Genomic DNA, 21,393 nt, shown 5'->3' with positions numbered 1-21,393 from the left:
GTTCCCTTCTCATGAGCTGATCCCTGATCACCCTATTTTATTTTGAAGTCTGCCTCCTCTATCACAATTATCCAGGAACCCTATACTCCTTGTCCTTTGCTCTTACAATATGTATCATCTTCTAAAATATTATATAATATTATTGTGTATCATATTTACCATCTGTTGTCTGCTTTTTTCCTCACTAGAATGCAAGGTAATCTCCATACATTTACAAAACTTTACCTGTTTTAGTCATTTAAATATAAATATATTAAGTGCCTAATATACTGCCTGCTTGTCATTATATATTCATTGAATAATGGATAAATGAGTGAATGAAAAAGATAGATCCAGGAGTTCCCATAGTGGCGCATCAGAAAAGAATCCAACTAGGAACCATGACGTTGCAGTTTCAATCCCTGGCCTCACTCAGTAGGTTAAGGATCTGGCGTTGCCATGAGCTGTGGTGTAGATTGCAGATGCAGCTCAGATCCTGCATTGCTGTGGTGTAGGCCAGCAGCTGTAGTTCCAATTTGACCCCTAGCCTGGAAACTTCCATGTGCTGTGAGTGCAGCCCTAAAAAGCAAAAAAAGAAAAAGATGACTCCAACTGAGTGCTTGCTCAAATTAAGTCACTGAATACCTGATTATCTTATGTCTTCTTAAGCTGTGGGGATTCTGTGATTCAAGTGCAATGAATTGCAGGCATAAGAAAATAGATAGGCATACACAAATATATAAACACACAAAATAGGAATCCTAAGATCAAAGACAATGCCAGGCATTGTTAACATGTGTCTTACAGAGACTTGCAACCCCAGTTACCTTAGAATGTTATCTTAGCCTTGATACACTATACTATATTTACTAGTGCTCCTGATACCATTAATCTCAACTCAGATATTATGATTGATAATTAGCAAGTCAAGGGAGGATATGATTTTAAAACTTGAAACTATCAGGAGTTCCCGTTGTGGTACAGTGGAAACGAATCCAACTAATATGTATGTGGATGTGGGTTTGATCCCCAGCCTCACTCAGTGGGTCATGGATAGAGCATTGCTGTGACCTGTGGCTCGATCTCAAATTGTTATGGCTGTGGTATAGTTCTGCAGCTGTAGCTGCGATTTGACCCCTAGCCTGGGAATCTCCATATGCCGTGAGAGTGGCCCCAAAAAGCAAAAATAAATAAATAAATACTTATTGATTCAAAAGGAAAAAAATTTGTGTGTCACAAAGGCGTGATGCTAAATTGTATTAATTTACTCATCTGCTGCTTGCCCTTTGTACTTATTCTTAAGCCACACTGTTTACTGCTTTTTTCATAAACCAAGAACTAGGTGCTTTGTGATTTATTATCACTGTCCTTCTAATAATTTTTGCAAAATGGATGTTACCCTATTTTACAGAAAATAAAAAAAAGATTCAAAGAAATTAAGTTCTCCAAACTCACACAGCTAAAACATAAAGAAGCCTGGACTCAAGCCAAGGCTGTGCTAGTTAAAACCCATCTTCTTTCTACTATGCAGAATGTACTTACGCTGTTTCTGTCACTGTCTGAGAGTAAGGCCTTGCAACAGAGCATCAATTCAATAGTAACCTGGCTCCATGGCAGCCTCAACTGGGACAGGAGGAAGTAACCTGAAAACGCTCATGCCCCTTTGCTCCTGTCATACCTTGAGTTCTGTCAAGATTCCAGATCATCATATCAGTGCCTCCTTGACTATTTCCTCTGCATGTTGACCTTTCAGTCAGATTAGTTGCTACTATACACAAAAAATCCAGAAACAACCACACAACATATTCTGAGACGGTTTGGTGGATTAAGCCTCTGGGCAAGAGCTCCCAGGTTTCAGCCCTACCTGGAAAATGTTTTGCTTTGTTGAAAATCAACAATAATATCTTATTGGATAGAAATTGAGATTTTAAGACCTTAAAAAAGCTGCCAAAACATCACATTTGATCTCTACACACAAGTGTTCACATGAGACTTTTGGGCCTTTTAACTTCTTATTCTCTTCTTCTCTGTCCTTCCTGTACCTAAAACAGCTGACAGACACTAGTAGACTCAAGACCCAGGGAGTGAAGGCCCCCTAAGTAAACATAATCCTTCATGAGCTGTTCATTTCCTACCTTGGAACACATGAGGAACAACAAAGAATAAAAACCAACAACCATGTGACTTTTAAGTAAAATCCAAAAAAAAAAACTATCATGTCTACTAGTGAGTGAAGACATAAGACATTATGTAGTGTCTACCTTCAAGGAGGTGACAGTCTGCACATGTGGGTCTTGCGTCTAGTTGGGTGATGGTGAAGTCAGTTCACCTACCTTCCTCTATAAATATAATAATAGCCATAATTGCAAAATGGTAATAGATTTAAAACATACCTCTCGATGTTGTAGAGTTGTATCAATGAGCTCACACATCTGAAATGTGCTGCTCCAGAGACGTTTTAGATTTTAAAGATCACCTGCTCCACACATTTTCCAGCTCCCCGTACAGTTAGGCAGGGCCATGTAACTATTTCCTGCCAATGGTTTATCAGAAGTGTCATGAGTCACATCCAGACCAAACCATTTAAGAAGTGGAGTTTGACACCACTCGTGTTTCTTTTCTGGTGATAGCGGAGGTCTTAAGATGGCAGAACAATGAAATGGGAGCATCTGAATCACTGAGTCACCACATGGAAAACCTATAACATTTTCATGTCTGAGAAATAAAGTCTTATCTGTTAGCTAATGAGAGTTAAAGTTTGTCTGTCAATATAAATATAACTTTTTCTTAAAGAACAGAAATGGTCTGAAACCAGGAAACATTGTGGACCCTCAATAAATCTTTGCCTTAAAAAAAAAAAACTGCATGAATATTCCATTCCAATAGGCAGTTTGAAAATGGGTTTTGGATTATCTAGCAAAGCTCAAGTGGGAATTTAGCAGAGAGGGCGCAGAGCATTTGATTGAGGCTGGATGGGATTTTACAAGTGTGAAGTAGACAGGAGAGAGCTATTTATGCAGGTAAAGACATTATACAAGTAAAGGCAAGATGGGCTGGATTAAGCATGGTGATTTGTTGGTAGTAAGATCTGCATGCCTGGAGCAGATAATGTGAGTTTCAGAATGTTACCAAATCTTGAGATATAAATTAGGAGTTTGAGATTAACATATACATACTACACTATATAAAATAAATCAACAAGGAACCACTCTATTACATATTCAGTAATAACCTAAATGGGAAAAGTATCTGAAAAAGAAGAGATACATATACAGGTATAACTGAATCACTTTGCTGACACCTGAAGCTCATACAAGATTGTAAATCAACTCTATTCCAATGTAAAATAAAAATTAAAAAGATGAAAGTTATTAAGGATATAATGGCATGTACAAGTTTTCCAGTATAGTTTTCCTTTGGCACCCTTGTCTCTTATACAAAATGGCCTAGTATAATGGGCTTTCTGTAGTCCTTGTGTCTGTATCTGCAGAGTCAAGCAATTCCAGATCTAAATTGATGGAGAATCCTCAGCTATGAAAGACAAACTGTATTTGAATTTTTTAGTAAAAACTAAAGTTTTTTTACTTGGCAATAATACTGTTGGCCATTTTCTTTGATAGGGGCAGATTTTCTTTGTTTATTTTCAAGAAAATGCCTGCCAGCTACAGAACTGTGAAAAACCATTGTTTATCTGTTAGTCTTTGTTACCATTTAACGTAATTTTTCATGAAAAAGCCAGTTTGATTTTACAACTCAAACATTTACACAAGTGCTCTGCTGGAAAATAATCGTTGTACTATGGTAGGCAGTAGAAAAATCTTTTTTTTGGGGGGGAGGGTGTCATAGACTATTTTCTAAAGTCACATATTCAGGAGTTGAGATTCAATAATTTTTCAAGAAAAAAAAAAAAAACTTTGAATTAATGACCATGATTGAAGACTGGGTAAAATTTAGACTTAAAAGTCAATGGAAAAGCCAAAAAAATATTGGGTCAGTGATAAAAGGAGTGTGATTAAGGAAAATACCTGGCATTAGCATTTATAAAACACCATGACCATGGATCTCAACTGTGGCTGCACATTAGAATCACAGGAAGAACTTTATTTTAATCAGAGTATAGTTGATATACAGTGTTGTGTCAATTTCTGTTGTACAGCATCATGAGCCAGTCATACACATATATACTTCTTTTTCTCATGCTATCTTCCATCATGTTCTAGCCCAAAAGATTGGATATAGTTCCTTGTGCTGTACAGTAGGACCTCATTGCTTATCCACTCTAAATGTAATAGTTCGAGAGCATTTAAGTGTTGCTAAGGCCTCTCCCCTAATTCCTGATTTAATTGGTGGGTCTGGGTATTGGTGATTTTAAAGCTGAGGAGGTAATTCTAATAACTCTAAATGGCAACAAGCATTGAGCTAACTGGAAATCAGGGGGTTTTGTCCTCTAGACTACCAGTTAGGAGGATGATACAGGACACCCAATCAGATGTGATGACACCAAAAAATTTCTGCTTATTTTGCTCAGGGCTTGAGGTAGAAATGATATGAGGAAAGGGATACTCTGGATTTGTTTTGCCATTTTCAATTATTTCCCCAGTGTTAGAGCAAGAACAAAGGACACTAGGAGGCTACTTTTCTCCATGTTTGTTTTCAAAAATCACACACCGCAAATGCAGGATTCTACAGCAGAAGGTAGGAGGTAGAACCACAGAATTTTCTCCATTTTCCGTCTTACCAAATCCAAACTTTAAGCCTTGGATTTAACCATCATATTAAAGACTGAAAAGTTAAGTGATTTGTTTCTGGTACTTAAAAAAGAACCAAATCCTGAAATGGTTTGACCAAGTTTCCTGCCTCCTAAACTTTAATTCTCCAACTCTGTAATATGCTAAAAAATAGTTGAGTATTTCCAGTTACATATACATACAAATTATAATGTACCAAGACAGCAGGGTTTCCAACCATTTACAACACCTTCTTATTCCCAGCTCCCTTCCTCACACACACAGCATACACTCATAGACACATCCCAGAATATGCGCACAATATTTGAAGTTGAATGAACTTTAAAAAATGAATACAAGTCAGCTTTTCCAAAACACAGACTTCAGCACAATGGAATATTTCCTCACCAGAGACTTTTATGTTGGTGGCAATCAATTTTTTTAAAAGGTTAACAGAACTCCCTTTACCTTTTTAACAAAATTATCCCAGTCATCAAAAGTTGTGCAGGCCAGAAACTGGCATGTTCTGCTTCATAATTTTGCAGAAAATCACGTTTTTCAAAAGAACTGAGTGTCTCTTATGTGACGACACTTATTTATGTGGCCTCCACACTAATGTGTTTGTGTGTTTATTGAAGAGAGCTTTTTGTTCTATTCTCTCTGGTTCATTGGCTTTAAAACACTCTCTGCCCCCATAGGAAGCCCATTTTGATTTAAAGAAACCACTCTCCAAAGAGCAGGGAACTGCTGCAATATTTATGAAATCTAAAACCTCTCCTCTTGATCTTTTTAATAAAGGTCTCAGAGGAAGGTGTTGAGGCTAATAAAGAGGGAAAGGAGAAGGGAAAGCAGCTTATAAGAGAGTCTAACAGTGTGTTCTCAGCAGACTGCTAAAATGTAAACAGAGAGGTGATCAATGACAGACTGTTTCTAAATTAAGTCTTAAAATGCATATTAATGAATGCTCCTTGAAAAAGAATATTATATTGAGAGTGGCACTTAAGCAAATGGAAGCTACCTTAATTTTAGATTCAGCTTCCCACTCAGCTGAGTTTCCTGACTGAGAAATACTTGCCTAGTTAGTGGGTAGCATTGTATGATTCCTTTTTAAAGTAATCTGAGATGAAAATTTAAAAAAAAAAAAAAGTCCCCAAACATAAACAGGTCAAACATGGCTCTCAACTCATCCCTGAAGGGTCTCTTAGAAAGATTCACAGCTGCTCAGTTTTATAGGGCCACCTGCCATACTGATGAAAAGGATGGGATTGCTTTGAATAGCAAGGGAAAAAAGCCAACCTCCTGGAAACGAGCATGAAAAACTAAAAAAGATTAGAATTCAGTATCTCAGTTCTATGAAACAACTGTGCCACGTGAAGCAGATTCACGAGTTCATGAAGAAACAAAATTAGAACTGGCCTCATTCACATTGAGTATTCTTCTGAGGGCAGTAGCATAGTAAAACCCCATCTTTCCTTCAGTAAATAAGTGGCTAGATGAATGTGATGGAGCATAAATTAAAAGGCAAGATACTTTTAAGAGATGAGGCTGGTGAGCTGGTTAGAGGCTAGATCATGCCACAGGTTGTCAGTCTTGCATATTACGTAGGCTGGTAGCTTCAGACTCTGTAAAAGCAGTCAGTTCCCTTCCTTCCTTTCACCACCATCATTATTTTACCTCCAGTAAAATGCTAAGTGGAACTACAATATATAAAATAGACAATGAAAGGCACTCAAAAGTTTTAAGCAAAAGATACCCTATCCGGATTATGATTTTGACATTGAGCAATCATTCTTAACTAGATAAAGAAGATGGATTTGAGCTTGTGGGTTTGAGGAAAGGGAAGGGAAAGAGTTGGGAGACTGTTCTGGTTGTCTGTAAAATGGAGTATAGTGACCCAAACTAGAATAGAGGTCATCAGAATTAAGCAGAAACTTATTTGGGAGGCAATATGGGAAGAACTGATGATTGACTGAACATGGGAAATTCAAGAATAAAGAGGATTTGAGAAGATAGGTTGATTCCAATCACCATCACTGGGCAAAGGTATGGAGAATGTTAGTGGATCAAGAGTTTATGGGGGGAAACAAATTAACTTTTAGTTATTTTCAGGTTAGGGTGTTTGAGATGTTTAGTCAGCAGTAATAGCTAAGAGTATGAATCTTCAAGGACCATTCAGGCTTGGGCATTTATATTTTGTGTCATAGAAAAGCAATAGACAGGAAAGAAAAATCTATTTAGACTTGAACTCTATAGGCCAATGATATTTAAGGAATGGATAAAACAAAGAGGTGTATGGCAGAGTCAGAGAAGATGCAGAATGAGAAGAACAAGGAGGAGAATGCCTATCAAAAATTTTTTTAAAACACTAGAAATTTTGAAGAAGAGGTCAACATTGTAAAATGCAACAGAGAGGCAACAAAAAGAAAAGATGCTTCTGTTGGGTTTAGCATTCAGAGAATCATTTGGGGACCATAAATAAAAGTCAGAAGTCAGGTTACTTATGGTTGACAAGTTAATGAAAGGTTAAAAAGAATTAGTGACCACTCAAGAGAGGGAGGAAGACAGAAAAACTGAACACTACAAGAGGATTTATACGTAGACTACCTTGCGAGACATCTGGAAAACCGCAGGTATGCAATCAGTATTACTTCAAGTAATAAATGACGGAAATTATCACAAGAATGAAACAATGAAATGAATGGGGAGAAGAGTGGGACAGGTAGGATAAAGTGAAGGAAATGTAATATGTATATAATAGTTATATTACTTTTATATTCATTGAACTGCTTCACGTCCTTTTGCGAATTAGATGAAAAATCCATTGTTTAATCAATCAGGAATCCTTACAGTATTCCAATTTGCTATGAGTCTTGCCATATCTATATCCTGGCTTTGTAAAGAAAATACTGAGAAAGGAAAGAAATAGAGCTAACATTTATTCATTGAGAGTACTTTGATGGCATTATTGCATTTGATCTTTGACAATCCTGTGAGGCAAGTATTATTATTTCATAATCTTACAAATGAGGAAACTGAAGTTCAGAGGGGTTAAGTGGTTTTCCTGAGGTCTTACATCATTATTTATATGATACTATTCTCAGCTATCAAAATCAGCTACTATAAATACTGTATGAAAGAAGAAAAATAGATCTGTGAGTGCAATTTTAAAACCATTCTAACTGGGGAAATTGAGCAGCAATAGAATATGTTTAGAAAAACAGCATAGGAAGCAGGAAATTTTTCAAATACTAAAATATACAGAAGATGAGAGTGTTGGTTTTAGAATCAGATTGTCTGGGTTCTTTGACCTTGGGCAAGTTGTTTATCCTCTTTATGCCACAATGTTCTTATTTGATAAGTAAAGATTAGAATCTTTCTTCCCTGATACTTTCATAATTTATGCAAAATACTGGGCACACTGCAAGCCACATGGTAAATGCTTAATTTGTGACATTTATTTTTATCATTGGTATCATTACTATTATCTTTTACTAAAGTGACATAAAAGAGGGAAATCATAACTATGATATTCCATTTTAAACATGTTTGCAGACCCTATAATTAAAAAGTATAAAAGCCTATATTATAAAACCTTGTCTCAGTATTTTCCATCTGGAACAACTCCAGTAATTTCATTAGTGAAATATATATGTTGGCTGCCAAAGGAGATGAGAGTTGGCCTAGATTTCTCCAAGAACTATACCTGAGACTCATGAAAATACAAGCAAAAAAAATTATCTATTTGCATTATAGAGATTTTGGAGTGAAAATAGCCTTGAACTCTATAGTTTAATGATAAGGTGACTTGGGTTACTACAATGGTGTATATTCATTACAGACTTCATGTACCTGTGTTCACAGGGCAATGCTGCTTCTATCAGGTCTACCCTGCCATGGGAAGAATCAATCCTTTTGCATAGGAAACGTTTCTCTTCCAACTTGAAAACTCCAAGGAAGACAAAGCAATTCTATTTCTCTGGATGTTCTAGAAGATAACTATTCTTAAAATAGTGACATCCCACCACTCTAAAGTAAACCATTGAATCCTCTATCCTGACCATGATGTTTAACCTTCTGGATGCAGCATCTATCTCTGGATGAATCTAGTCCGGTAAAGGGAGTTTCAGCAGTGAAGATGATACTTCTCCCTCACAACTGTAATGACACTTGCTAAATGAATTGAAGGGAGGAGAAAATTTTAAAAACAAACCTACATGAAAATGAAAATGTGATTCTGGAAGAAATCAGGGTGACAAAGTAAAGTTATTTTTCAGGCACGGAAGCTTGACCTTTGAGCAGCAAGGTTTGCAGAGACCACGTCCTGTAAAGGAAACAAATTCCTTAAAGGGTGCCTATGGGAGTCCAACAGCACAGAAAAGTAAAATATAGCTGAGGGCTAGAAATGATGAAAAGATGACCTGGGGTCCCTGGGCATAGCTTCAGCCTAAGGAAACATTTTATTAGCTTGGGATAAAAAAGAACAGCCAACAATTTTCTCTCCCTCACTTCTGTTCTTACTTCCTTTGACTGCAAATATCATCCATGGACAGTGAATTGAAATACTATAGAGAGGCATAACTGATTGGAAGTATATGAACTCATTATATGCAAAACAAGAATAAAGATGTCATGTGTCCATAGACAAAATATGAGAAGAAAGAAACTATTGTGCTAAAGAGTTTAGGCCTTAGCACCAAATTGTCTAGGACTGACTCCTAGATCCAACAGGTATTAACCATGTGGTTTTTGGTAAGTTGTTTAAATTTTTCTAGTCTTGGTTTTCTTATCTATAAAATGGGAATTTCATGGGTACATAGGTCATGGTAATATGATGAAGAAAAATGCTTTTCTTCTTTCTTAACTGTAAGTTCTAAGGTTCAGAGTTAATTTCAAGCATCTTCTTGATATACCCAATTCCTAATAGATTGTCTGGAACATAATAGTCACTAATTTTTTTTTTTTTTTTTGGTCTTTTTGCGTTTTCTTGAGCCGCTTCCGCGGCATGTGGAGGTTCCCAGGCTAGGGGTCGAATCAGAGCTGTAGCCACCGACCTACACCACAGCCTCAGCAATGCGGGATCCAAGCCAAGTCTGCAACCTACACCACAGCTCATGGCAACGCCAGATCATTAACCCAGTGAGCAAGGCCAGGGATCGAACCCGCAACCTCATGGTTCCTAGTCGTATTCGTTAACCACTGAGCCACGATGGGAACTCCTAAAATACTTGTTGAATAAGTATGTAATAAATTATTCTTTAATGCAACCACAGAGTTACGTAAGAATTTTCCTATAATACACCCAAACTTATACTTTATTTAATGCCAAACAAGATCAAGGGTAGTTTAACATGATCCTTAGCTTGCATGACTGAATGATTATTTAACAAGAAGATTGTAATCAAATCTTGGTAAGCCAGAAAATAGGAAGGTAGTGAAAAACTGTTTATTAAAAACAGTTTAAAATAGAAAAGTCTAACGGACACTCTAAACTCACATTGCTCCTAAGTGTTATTAGCGATATAAAATTAGGCTGTCAAATGCTGCTTTATGAATAGTCGGTAAAGAAGAAAAAGAATCACAAGGGACAAATCACTGTCATTCACAGAAGACTCCCTGGCAGTCTAAGAATTAAGTTCACTCTTCAGGGCACGCTATCCTCAGCTGTTATAAATATGCCGGAATGCCTCTGTCAGCAGGCTCAATAAAGAGGCAACCTCCACCAGTATGGTACTTGTAAGACGCAGTCTGTTGCCCAGAGGAAAAGGGAACAAAGACATTTTGTTTCCAGTTATTGTTATTTTGCCTTTTAGCTCAGCCGAGCAATTTCATGACCAGTAAGAAAGGATTTCAAATGGTAGAGTAACTAAACACAATCCCTCTAATTAAATGACACTTGGCAAGGGCAGAAGACACCCAGAGTCTGGTTTAGAGCACGTTATTCCTACATGGGATCAGCAGCTAGCATTTGAAGGTTAGAAAGAACTTGTACTTTTGCAGACTACTCCTCTGCCTCTCTGAGCCACTTAGACCTTACCTGTCTATGCATTTTCTCAGGAGCCCATTAATTTACTAATCCTAATAATATGACATAAAATAAAGGTCATTGGAAGGACTAGAGTCTTTTATAAATGGTATACAATAGCAGTTCTCTGATCCATTTTTCTGCTTGATATCCTAACTGAATATTTTATTAACCCATATATATCTGGCATCATTTGAGATTCTAAAGTTTACATATTCAGCCTACAAGTTGTCAGAGGTTAGAAAGTGATTTACAGACTGTATTCAGGAAAATCCCAGGATTTTCTTTGTCAAGTTATGGCAGTAGTAGGCCTGTGTGATAGTAATAGAGTTGATCTGTAGTTATCCTTTAAGTCCTAGTTTTGAAACTACAGAACATTCTAGAACCCTGAGATCTAAGAAGCCCCAGGGAATCAGGAAGTAAATGCCAATACTTGGCCAGGTGATCTCTGTGGCCCACTGAACAAATAGAACATTGTTCTATAAGTCAGAACAGAATATCAATGATCATATTTTTACAGTTATTGAAGGTCTGCATGGCTGCTGTTCTAGAATATTTCAGTGGGAATCACAGAGCTATTTCCTATCCTAGAAGCCATGAATCCCTGGGCTTCTGGGCCTCTGTGAAGTGACCAAAGGTCTTCAAAAATCCAAGGGCAGAGAGAGCATTGTTAGTAGAATGGGGAAATATTTTTTTGCACACAAATGTACTTTCCAAATATATATGGACTCAAATACAACAAAATTATTTAAAACACTTCCTGAAAACATGGTATCTATTGATAGCCACTTCTTTTTATTATTAACTGATTCTAAAAGTTGAACTGACAGTGAGACAATGAGGGAATGCAAAAAAAATGTTGATAATTAATCAAGTACCTATCATTCAAAGGAGTTTAGAAGCACATCAAAAGAAAAAAACAATAAATTTGATAAGCCTGAAAATAGGGGGAAAAGGGAGAAAATGTTTCAGCTACCAAATTTTCAACCCAAAAGAAAGATTGAAGCTTATTCCAGGTGCACTAAAACCTATCTACCTCATACAGGACCAGTATTCTGCTGTGAGATATATATGAATGTGGCTCTCTAATTAGTACTTGGATATTTTTCTCCTTATACTTTCTTGTTAGGACAGCGAGATCTAAACACTAAATTTCCCAAGCTTCTATCACAGCATAAGTTTTGTAAGATTTTCAGTAAGCAATTATTCTATCATTTTCTGTCCATAGAGATCTTAGTCATAAAGGGTGGCTTATGCTGACATATTGGGATTTTTTTAAAAAAACATTTATCTTGCAATAAGTGAAAAGGTCTACACATTTTAATACCAGAAAAATCCTCCAAGTCTAACCCAATTCCCCAAGCAGTATAGAAGGTGCAGTCTAAACATTTCAGATAGGAGTGAATCATTTACATAGGGAAATAATCTTTATGAATATTGTCTAAAATGATTTCTATTTTACTCACAGAGACAAGAGACAGAATGCTTCACTCTACTGATGACCTTCACATTATGACAGGGGGTCATATAGAACCCCAAAGTGTAATTATTAATGATGTTTTCCAAAGGCAGACTTTTGGTCCTTTATTTTCATATCATGTTGGATCATTACCATATAGCACAATAACTGGTAAGTGTTTGTTAGTTTTTGAATGAATAAACAAATTAATGAGTAAATGAGGGAATTACATCAGCAATTTAGTGACCCAGTGAACCCACTTTGGCTTAAAATAATTAGCTCCATCGTGGAAACAATGTGTAGTCTGAGATGGGAGAAGGGAGCTTTAGAAACCATATCACCATAACCTGGTTTTTTTGGAGTGGGCTAAGGGTAGATTAAGTTTCAGATACTTTAATTTAGATTGAAAGGCTATCATTGTATAGTTTACAGTCACTTCACTGTATAGTTAAGTTAGTACTAACAAGATTGCCCTGTTACTAAGTATAAGAGATGCCACAAATGCTCTGCCTACATTCAACTAACTGTTGTGACTTGATACTTTATTTTCCAAATCTTATTTTTTCCTTAGTCAAAACCATTAAAAAAAAATCAATATAGTGAAGACATTTAGTCATTAATTGGACTCCTACTTGGACATTGTTTCTTTTGGTGCCCAACACTGACCAGTGGGAGACTCTTCCTCTGAGTGACAGAATAAGATGGTGGAGCAAGAGGGTGAAATAATCACACTTCATCAGTAGTTACACTTTGGAAAGCACAATTGTATATACCACCTTATTTAATCTTGACGTGATTTTCAGATTAAGAAAGATTTCATTTTCTCAGTATTTAGAATTCTAAAGAAACTGAGGCTCAGAGAGGCTGACTTGATTGAGGTTAGTGACAGCTAGTAAGTTTGACCCTTTCCCTATCCATTCCCCTTGAAAATGTGCTTTTTAAGACCAAATGCATTGTATAGAGTCATATACTTAGGAAGTTATAAACAAACCAACAAATAATAACTAGAGGCAAAGATGTATTACATTTGCTGTTTGGATCATTGTGCAATAGCTTTCATAAAACTGACGAGTAAAATGAAAAACTAAAGAAAAAGACAATCTCTTTATCTTTTAATTTTGCTGAAGTACAGTTGACTCACAATGTTATGGAAACCAGCCCTCCAATGGAACAAATCTATGTATAGTAAAAACCAGAAAACAGTACAGAAGGCAGAGAAGTATGTAAAAGGCACAGGTGGACAAACTTTCAAAGTGAAAGAGATAATTGTAATTCTGCAGGGACGCACACCCTCCAGACCATGTGGCAGCTGCTATCTAGACCTCTGTTGCACTCTGCTCTGCATGCCCCTGAAGTCAGTGGGGGAAGGAGGGCTTCTTTCCTTTCTCACTAATCATCCTTGACATCCAGTTGGCACACCCATCAGAGGCAGTCTATTCATGGCTTTCTAGGTCAGCCTGGCACTGTGAGAGGAAAGTGTCCATATTTATAGGTAGCCTAGGGTTGTAATTAGTATTATTTTGCATCATTTGGAGGAGCTCTGTGGTACCTGTCCAGAAGCTGGGATTCAATTTGCAGATGTATTCCCGTGTCCTTTGAGGAAGGCAGATTCAACCTCAAAGTAAAGAAGCTCTGGCTATAGGGCCCCTCACTTGCATGGGTCCTTTCCAAGGCCCTGGGGAAAAGTACCTGTACATAGTCATGTATTTCGTAAAATTTATAAAAAGTACTATATTTTTCTATTCTACTTCATTATATTTTCTCATATCTAGTGGCATTGATGTAGCTTCTGGTATTTTTTGGAGCGGACTAAGGGTGGATTAAGTTTGAGATACTTTAATTTAGATTGACAGGCTATCGTTGTATAGTTTACAGTCACTTCACTGTATAGTTAAGTTAGTACTAACAAGATTGCCCTGTTACTAAGTGTAAGAGATACCACTCAATTTTACCTTTGTCTGACTCTAATGATAATGAACTTCATTCTAAGGTATATGGCCTTTCATATGCTTAGTGACCCATCAATAATCATTTGATTCCTTAACCTAAAGAGAAGAGAGTCTTAGCTACTTGCCAACCTTTATACCAGATTGTGTTCTTTACCTGACCCTGACACACTTGTCTACCTCACTGCTGACCGCACTCTTCCTTTTTGTACCACAAGTATGCTACAATCCCTGTATCCTATCCACATACATCTTCTTGCATGTGCTCTTTCCTTGGCCTCAAGCGGCCTGACCCAATAACATTTCTACAGATTCTTATTCAATTCTTGTTGATTTAATACTAAGTACTGACATTCACAAATATAAAATTCATAATATGCTAATATTATGAGGACACAAATGACAACTGCCTAATAAGAGTTGTCCAAACAGTACTTAAGAACACTTATGCTGAATAAAAAGTTGTTAATGCCTTGTAATATTACAGTTCTATTGAGAAGGGTTTTTTTTTTCATATATATAACAACTCCAAAAATTCACAGGACAGCACCAGTAGAGAGTCGTAAAAATCAAAAACACTTTGTCAAGCTCTCGATAATCAGATATAATTTTTCTCAACCCTGGTAAAGACAAGACTTACTCACGTTTCTCTTTGATCTTTAGGAAAGGATAGTGCAGAATTGTTGTTAAAGATCATGCAACTGAAATGTATGTTAAAAGGTATTATAAAGGTGTGTTGAGCATGTCAACTGAAACTTGGCACTTGCCGTCAGCCTCTGCATGGAGTAAAACAAGAGCCACTGCAGCGGCCAACCTGAAGCACCCCCTCAGCAGAGCTCAGGGTGGAGACCAGGAGTGAGGCACTCTGTGAACTAGGAAAACTGGAAGAACATGTCTTCAGATAGATATTTTTAGAATATTTTATGAGCCTAGCTCTTACATCTCCTCATCTCTAGAAAAACACTACAATACTTTGATGTTGACTGATGTCTGTGACCAGTCATGAACTTCACGGGACCAGTAGCAAACTTCTGTAAAATGTGTATTCATGGCTTCCTATACCTCCCACTTCACTTTTATAACTTATATCGTGATATTCTCCTTTCCTCTTTGGGGCAGTATTTCAGAACTATCAGATTAGGGTTAGGGTTAGGGTTAGGGTTTTTATTAATTAAATGCTTGTCGACTTCAATGCACAACCTGAAAGTTGAGAGTTAAGATTTATTTGGGATGAAATTAGGACTTAAGCCCTAACCCTAACCCTAACCCTGTAGCCTCCTGGACTACAGTTAAGCGAACAAAACAAAAGATGTTACAGTCATCTGTGAGAAGAGTCACTCCCAAGGATGGGCCAGTGAGCCCTGAGGGAACTCAGGAAAGAAACAGAGACTGGCCCACAGCTGAGGTACATATCAAAGGAATGATTCCCTAAGCCCAGACCTTTACATCTTTCCATAGAAACAGGGTTTCTGTAAATCTGTTTATCTGCTAAACTTTTGTTCCTACTCCCTTCCCCTTATTGCAAAAACTCATATATCCTAGCTTCCCCCCTGACCTCCTCAGAGCAGTTTCTCAGGGTTACCCGAGATGCTGTTTCCTAGGCTTAAGTCCTAATTTCATCCCAAATAAAACTGAACTCTCAACTTTCAGGTTGTGCATTGAAGTCGACAAGCATTTAGTTAATAAAAAATAGTGTGATATTTTCCCAGATATTGTGATTTGTAACTTTTGTTTCCTCTTCAATATGTGTACTTCCATGTGATGTCTTTGTTTCATTCTACATAAATATGTATTTTATTTTGGTAATTTCATATTCTTTTCCTTGAAGATGACCCCCCAATTTTATAAGCTTCAGGCACCACAAGCCCTAGTTTTGTTGGAAGGGGACTTCGAAAGAAAACACAGATTAATGATGTGCCTGCTGATCTGAATTTAGATGCTCTCAGGACTGCACAAGGACTCTCCCTGGCAATTCAGAGAGGAAGAAACTCACTTGGAGCAAATAGAATATTAACAAACTCCTGCCCTGCTTCAGGACTCAGCAACGGAAGCTCTGGGGAGTCAAGAATGTAACACTCTGTATTGTTCCATGGATCTGTTTCTTTAGGCAATCATAAACAATACAGAGAGAATTCTGAGGGATGTTGCTCTCAAAAGACTTGCATTTCAGTGGTACTAAAGCCAGACAGCTCAGTGGGGAGATGGTTCAGCACTTTCTCTGGTTGCAGGAAGGGCATGGAAGATAGCCTCAGGGAGTTACCCAGAAGGACTGCTGAGCCCAGGCTATCTGAAGCCCTCAGGCATGTCTGTCCAGGTAGCAAAGGGACCAAGAAGTGTTCTATTGAAGATATTGATCCATAGTACAGGATGACCTAATTGTACAGAAGAGCAGGCCTCAATGGGGGCCATGTCACACATAGAGGATATTTTGGAAATGTATAGATATATTTTTGGTCATCACAATGATTGTAGAGCACTGCTGGCATTAGTGGGTTGGGATCCTAGATGGTCTTCAAAAATGAAGAACAGTCAAGCCTAATAAAGAATTATTCTATACTCTGCACTCATTTGTGATACAGAGTGGGTGATAACCCTATTTATAATTACTTGAATCTTTTATCTAAACACAAAGTACTTTTGTATAGTTTTAACATAAACTGAATTTTATATCATGTAAATGATGGGAATTTATATAACTTCCCCCAGGCTTGTTAATCTTTTCCAAATACCATGGCCCTCCTGGCAAAGCAGTGTGTTTCATGACCATTACTAATATATACTGTACATCAGTTGTTCTGTATTTGCAGCTATTCCATTTACAGAAATTGTACACATACAAAAAAAAAAACTTATATTGCCATGACTTCCAAGTGTCAAATATAAGAGAAAATTTTTTAAAAGTCTTAAAATCTATCTACTAGTTTACTAGCTATTTCATCACTTATTCTATTGTGGTGGTTCTTTCAACATGTTTGTAGTGTCAACAAATAATTGAGAAATGTTCACATCATTATTTTGCCCACTAGAACTGGCTTCCCAAATATGAAAAAGTCAGTCTATAGGTTGAATCAAGTCATAAAGGCAAAAATAACTTACAAGGGAAGGAGAGAGGCTGTGGTCTGGAAACAGTGAATTGTGTGTACAAATTTCTGGCCAAGCCCATTGACTGAAAACTAACACAGGAGCCTCTTGACTTTAAATAAGACAACTAGGATATAAAAGAAGACAATTTCAGTTACTTATGAATTCTCTAGAAAGCTGTGAGAGTTTTAGATGTAGGCAGTCATGACGAGTTGCCTATGTCCCCATAGATAGATCTGCAGCGCATCCTTCATTAGAATTTTTAAACATTGACATGAACAACAAATTCTCTTTTATATTGCTGAAAAGATACTATATTGAGTTCAGAAGCTAGGTATATAGATGGGTTATATTATGACTTTTATATCAGGAGAATCATGGAATGTTACAAAAATATTAGTTATAAAAAAAGTGTTGAGTCAGACGGAGCCGAGGACCAGGATCACCAGGCAAGGCAGTGGGAAAAGCTCAGGCTTCAAGATTAAAATTCTCCCCCCTGAATGGCAAGAGATATTTAAAGTGCTAAAAGGAAAAAATATGCAACCTAGAATACTCTATCCAGCAAGAATATCATTTAAAATAGAAGGGGAAATAAAAATTTTTCCCAACAAACAAAAACTTAAAGAATACAGCAACACAAAACCCAGGTTAAAGGAAATATTGAAAGGGCTTCTCTAAACCAAAAAGAAAGGAAGGAAAGGGAAGAAAAAAGAAAAAAAAAAAAAAAGAAGAGGAAGAACTAGGACTGAGGAAACCGCAATCAGAGAGCAGTCACTCAAATAAGCCAGCATACAGATTTAACCATAAACATACTTCAAACAAAATAAAATTAAAAAGAAAAAAATAAAAAAGAGTCATCAAAACCATAAAATGTGGGCAAGGGATGTTAGGAGGTAAATAACCCTTTTTGTTTGTATGTATGTCTCTCTTCTTAATTTTAATGTAGTAATGAAGTGTTTGAACTTACAGGACCATCAGGCTAAAATACACAATTATGGGAAGGGGTTAGCAATACTTAAAAAACAGGGCAACCACAAGCCAAAACCAAATATTGCATTTGCAAAAAATGAAAAAAAAAAATACACTCAAGCAGATAATAACAGGAGACCATCCAACCAAAAAAAAAAAAAAAGAAAAAAAAGAAAGGAAGAATGGAGAACCATAGAATCAACTGGAACACGAGGTTCAAATGGCAATAAATAATCATCTATCAATTATCACCTTAAATGTCAATGGACTAAATGCCCCAATCAAAAGACACAGAGTGGCTGAGTGGATAAAAAGGCAAAAACCTTCAATATGCTGCCTACAAGAAACTCACCTTAGGAAAAAAGATACATATAGATTGAAAGTGAAAGGGTGGGGAAAAATATTTCACGCCAATAGACATGACAGAAAAGCAGGAGTCGCAACACTCATATCAGACAAAATAGACTTTAAAACAAAAGACATAAAGAAAGACAAAGAAGGACACTACTTAATGATTAAGGGATCCATCCAAGGAGAGGATGTTACTATCATCAACATATATGCCCCAAATACAGGAGCACCCAGATACATACATCAAATATTAACTGACATAAAGGGAGATATTGATGAGAATACAATCATAGTAGGAGACCTAAATACCCCCCTCACATCAATGGACAGATCCTCTAGACAGAAAACCAATAAAGCAACAGAGATCCTAAAGGAAACAATAGAAAAGTTAGACTTAATTGATATCTTCAGGACACTACATCCAAAAAAAGCAGAATACACATTCTTCTCAAATGCGCATGGAACATTCTCAAGAATCAACCACATATTGGGACACAAAGCTAATCTCAATAAATTTAGGAGCATAGAAATTATCTCAAGTATCGTCTCTGACCACAATGCCATGAAATTAGAAACCAACCATGGGAAAAGGAAAGAGAAAAAACCTACTACATGGAGACTAAACAACATGCTACTAAAAAACCAATGGGTCAATGAGGAAATCAAGAAGGAAATTTAAAATTACCTTGAAACAAATGATAATGAAGACACAACCTCTCAAAATCTATGGGATGCTGCGAAAGCAGTGCTCAGAGGGAAATTTATAGCAATACAGGCCTTTCTCCAAAAAGAAGAAAGATCCCAAATTGACAACTTAACCCTCCACCTAAACGAATTAGAAAAAGAAGAACAAAAAAGTCCTAAAGTCAGCAGAAGGAAGGAAATTATAAAGATCAAAGAAGAAATCAATAAAATAGAGACTCAAAAAACAATAGAGAAAAGTAATAAAACCAAGAGCTGGTTCTTTGAAAAGGTAACCAAAATTGACAAACCCCTGGCCAGACTCACTAAAAAGAGGAGAGAAAGAACCCAAATAACCAAAATTATAAATGAAAAAGGAGAAATCACAACGGATACAGCAGAAATACAAAAAACCATAAGAGAATACTATGAACAACTATACGGCAACAAGTTTGACAATCTGGAACAAATGGACAATTTTCTAGAACCTTACAGCCTGCCAAAACTGAATCAAGTAGAAACAGACCAACTGAACAGACCGATCACTAGAAATGAAATTGAAGAGGTCATAAAATCACTCCCTACAAATAAAAGTCCAGGACCAGATGGCTTCACAGGTGAATTTTATCAAACATATAAAGAGGAATTGGTGCCCATCCTCCTTAAACTCTTTCAAAAGGTTGAAGAAGAAGGAATACTCCCAAAGACATTCTATGATGCCACCATCATCCTCATTCCAAAACCAGAGATACCACCAAAAAAGAAAACTATCGGCCAATATCATTGATGAATATAGATGCAAAAATTCTCAACAAAATCTTAGCCAACCGAATCCAACAACATACCAAAAAAATTATACACCATGACCAGGTTGGGTTCATCCCAGGTTCACAAGGATGGTTCAACATACGCAAATCAATCAGCATCATACACCACATTCACAAAAAAAAAGTCAAAAATCATATGATCATCTCAACAGACGCAGAAAAAGCATTTGACAAAGTCCAACATCCATTCATGATCAAGACCCTCGCCAAAGTGGGTATAGAGGGAACATTCCTGAATATAATCAAAGCCATTTATGATAAACCCACAGCAAATATAATCCTCAATGGGGAAAAACTGAAAGCCTTCTCACTCAAATCTGGAACAAGACAGGGATGCCCACTCTCACCACTGCTCTTCAACATAGTTTTGGAAGTCCTAGCCACAGCAATTAGACAAACAAATGAAATAAAAGGCATCCATATTGGAAGAGAAGAGATCAAACTGTCACTGTATGCAGATGACATGATACTATACATAGAAAACCCTAAGGACTCAACCCCAAAACTACTTGAACTGATTAATAAATTCAGCAAAGTAGCAGGATATAAGATTAACATTCAGAAGTCAGTTGCATTTCTGTATACCAGCAATGAAACATTAGAAAAGGAATACAAAAATACGATACCTTTTAAAATTGCACCTCACAAAATCAAATACCTCGGAATACACCTGACCAAGGAGGTAAAAGACCTATATGCCGAGAACTATAAAACTTTAATCAAAGAAGATGTAAAGAAATGGAAAGATATTCCATGTTCCTGGATTGGGAAAATCAATATTGTAAAAATGGCCATCCTACCCAAAGCAATCTACAGATTCAATGCAATCCCTATCAAATTACCCAGGACATTTTTCACAGAACTAGAACAAACAATCCAAACATTTATATGGAACAACAAAAGACCCAGAATCACCAAAGCAATCCTGAGAAACAAAAACCAAGCAGAAGGCATAACTCTCCCAGAGTAGTATTCTTCAAGAAATACTACAAAGCCACAGTCATCAAAACAGTGTGGTACTGGTATCAAAACAGACAGACAGACCAATGGAGCAGAATAGAGAATCCGGAAATAAACCCTGACACCTATGGTCAATTAATATTTGACAAGGGAGGCAAGAACATAAAATGGGAAAAGGAAAGTCTATTCAGCAAGCATTGCTGGGAAACCTGGACAGCTGCATGCAAAGCAATGAAACTAGAACACACCCTCACACCATGCACAAAAATAAACTCCAAATGGCTGAAAGACTTAAATATATAACAGGACACCATCAAACTCCTAGAAGAAAACATAGGCAAAACACTCTCTGACACCAACATCATGAATATTTTCTCAGGTCAGTCTCCCA

The 21,393-nt window shown here is 36.8% G+C and overlaps 1 long non-coding RNA gene across 8 annotated transcripts in view; it reads right to left on the bottom strand.

The window, feature by feature from the left end:
• LOC106506349 (uncharacterized) overlaps positions 1-21,393 on the bottom strand; it is a 411,165-nt gene that overhangs the window by 332,521 nt on the left and 57,251 nt on the right. The window contains exon 4 of one of the 8 annotated variants that reach the window (XR_014829254.1): positions 11,193-13,650. The exons of the other annotated variants lie outside the window; for them this stretch is intronic. This is a non-coding gene — a long non-coding RNA (uncharacterized LOC106506349). Of the gene's footprint in view, positions 1-11,192; positions 13,651-21,393 lie in introns of those variants that run through there. 8 annotated transcript variants of the gene reach the window in all.

The sequence above is a fragment of the Sus scrofa genome, chromosome 15, assembly GCF_054392235.1.
Source record: "Sus scrofa isolate SSC_HxYL_T2T_F1_AM1 chromosome 15, Sscrofa_HxYL_maternal_Yorkshire_Landrace_v2.0, whole genome shotgun sequence".
NCBI classification, from domain to species: domain Eukaryota; kingdom Metazoa; phylum Chordata; class Mammalia; order Artiodactyla; family Suidae; genus Sus; species Sus scrofa.
This window is presented reverse-complemented; position numbering and strand designations above follow the sequence as displayed.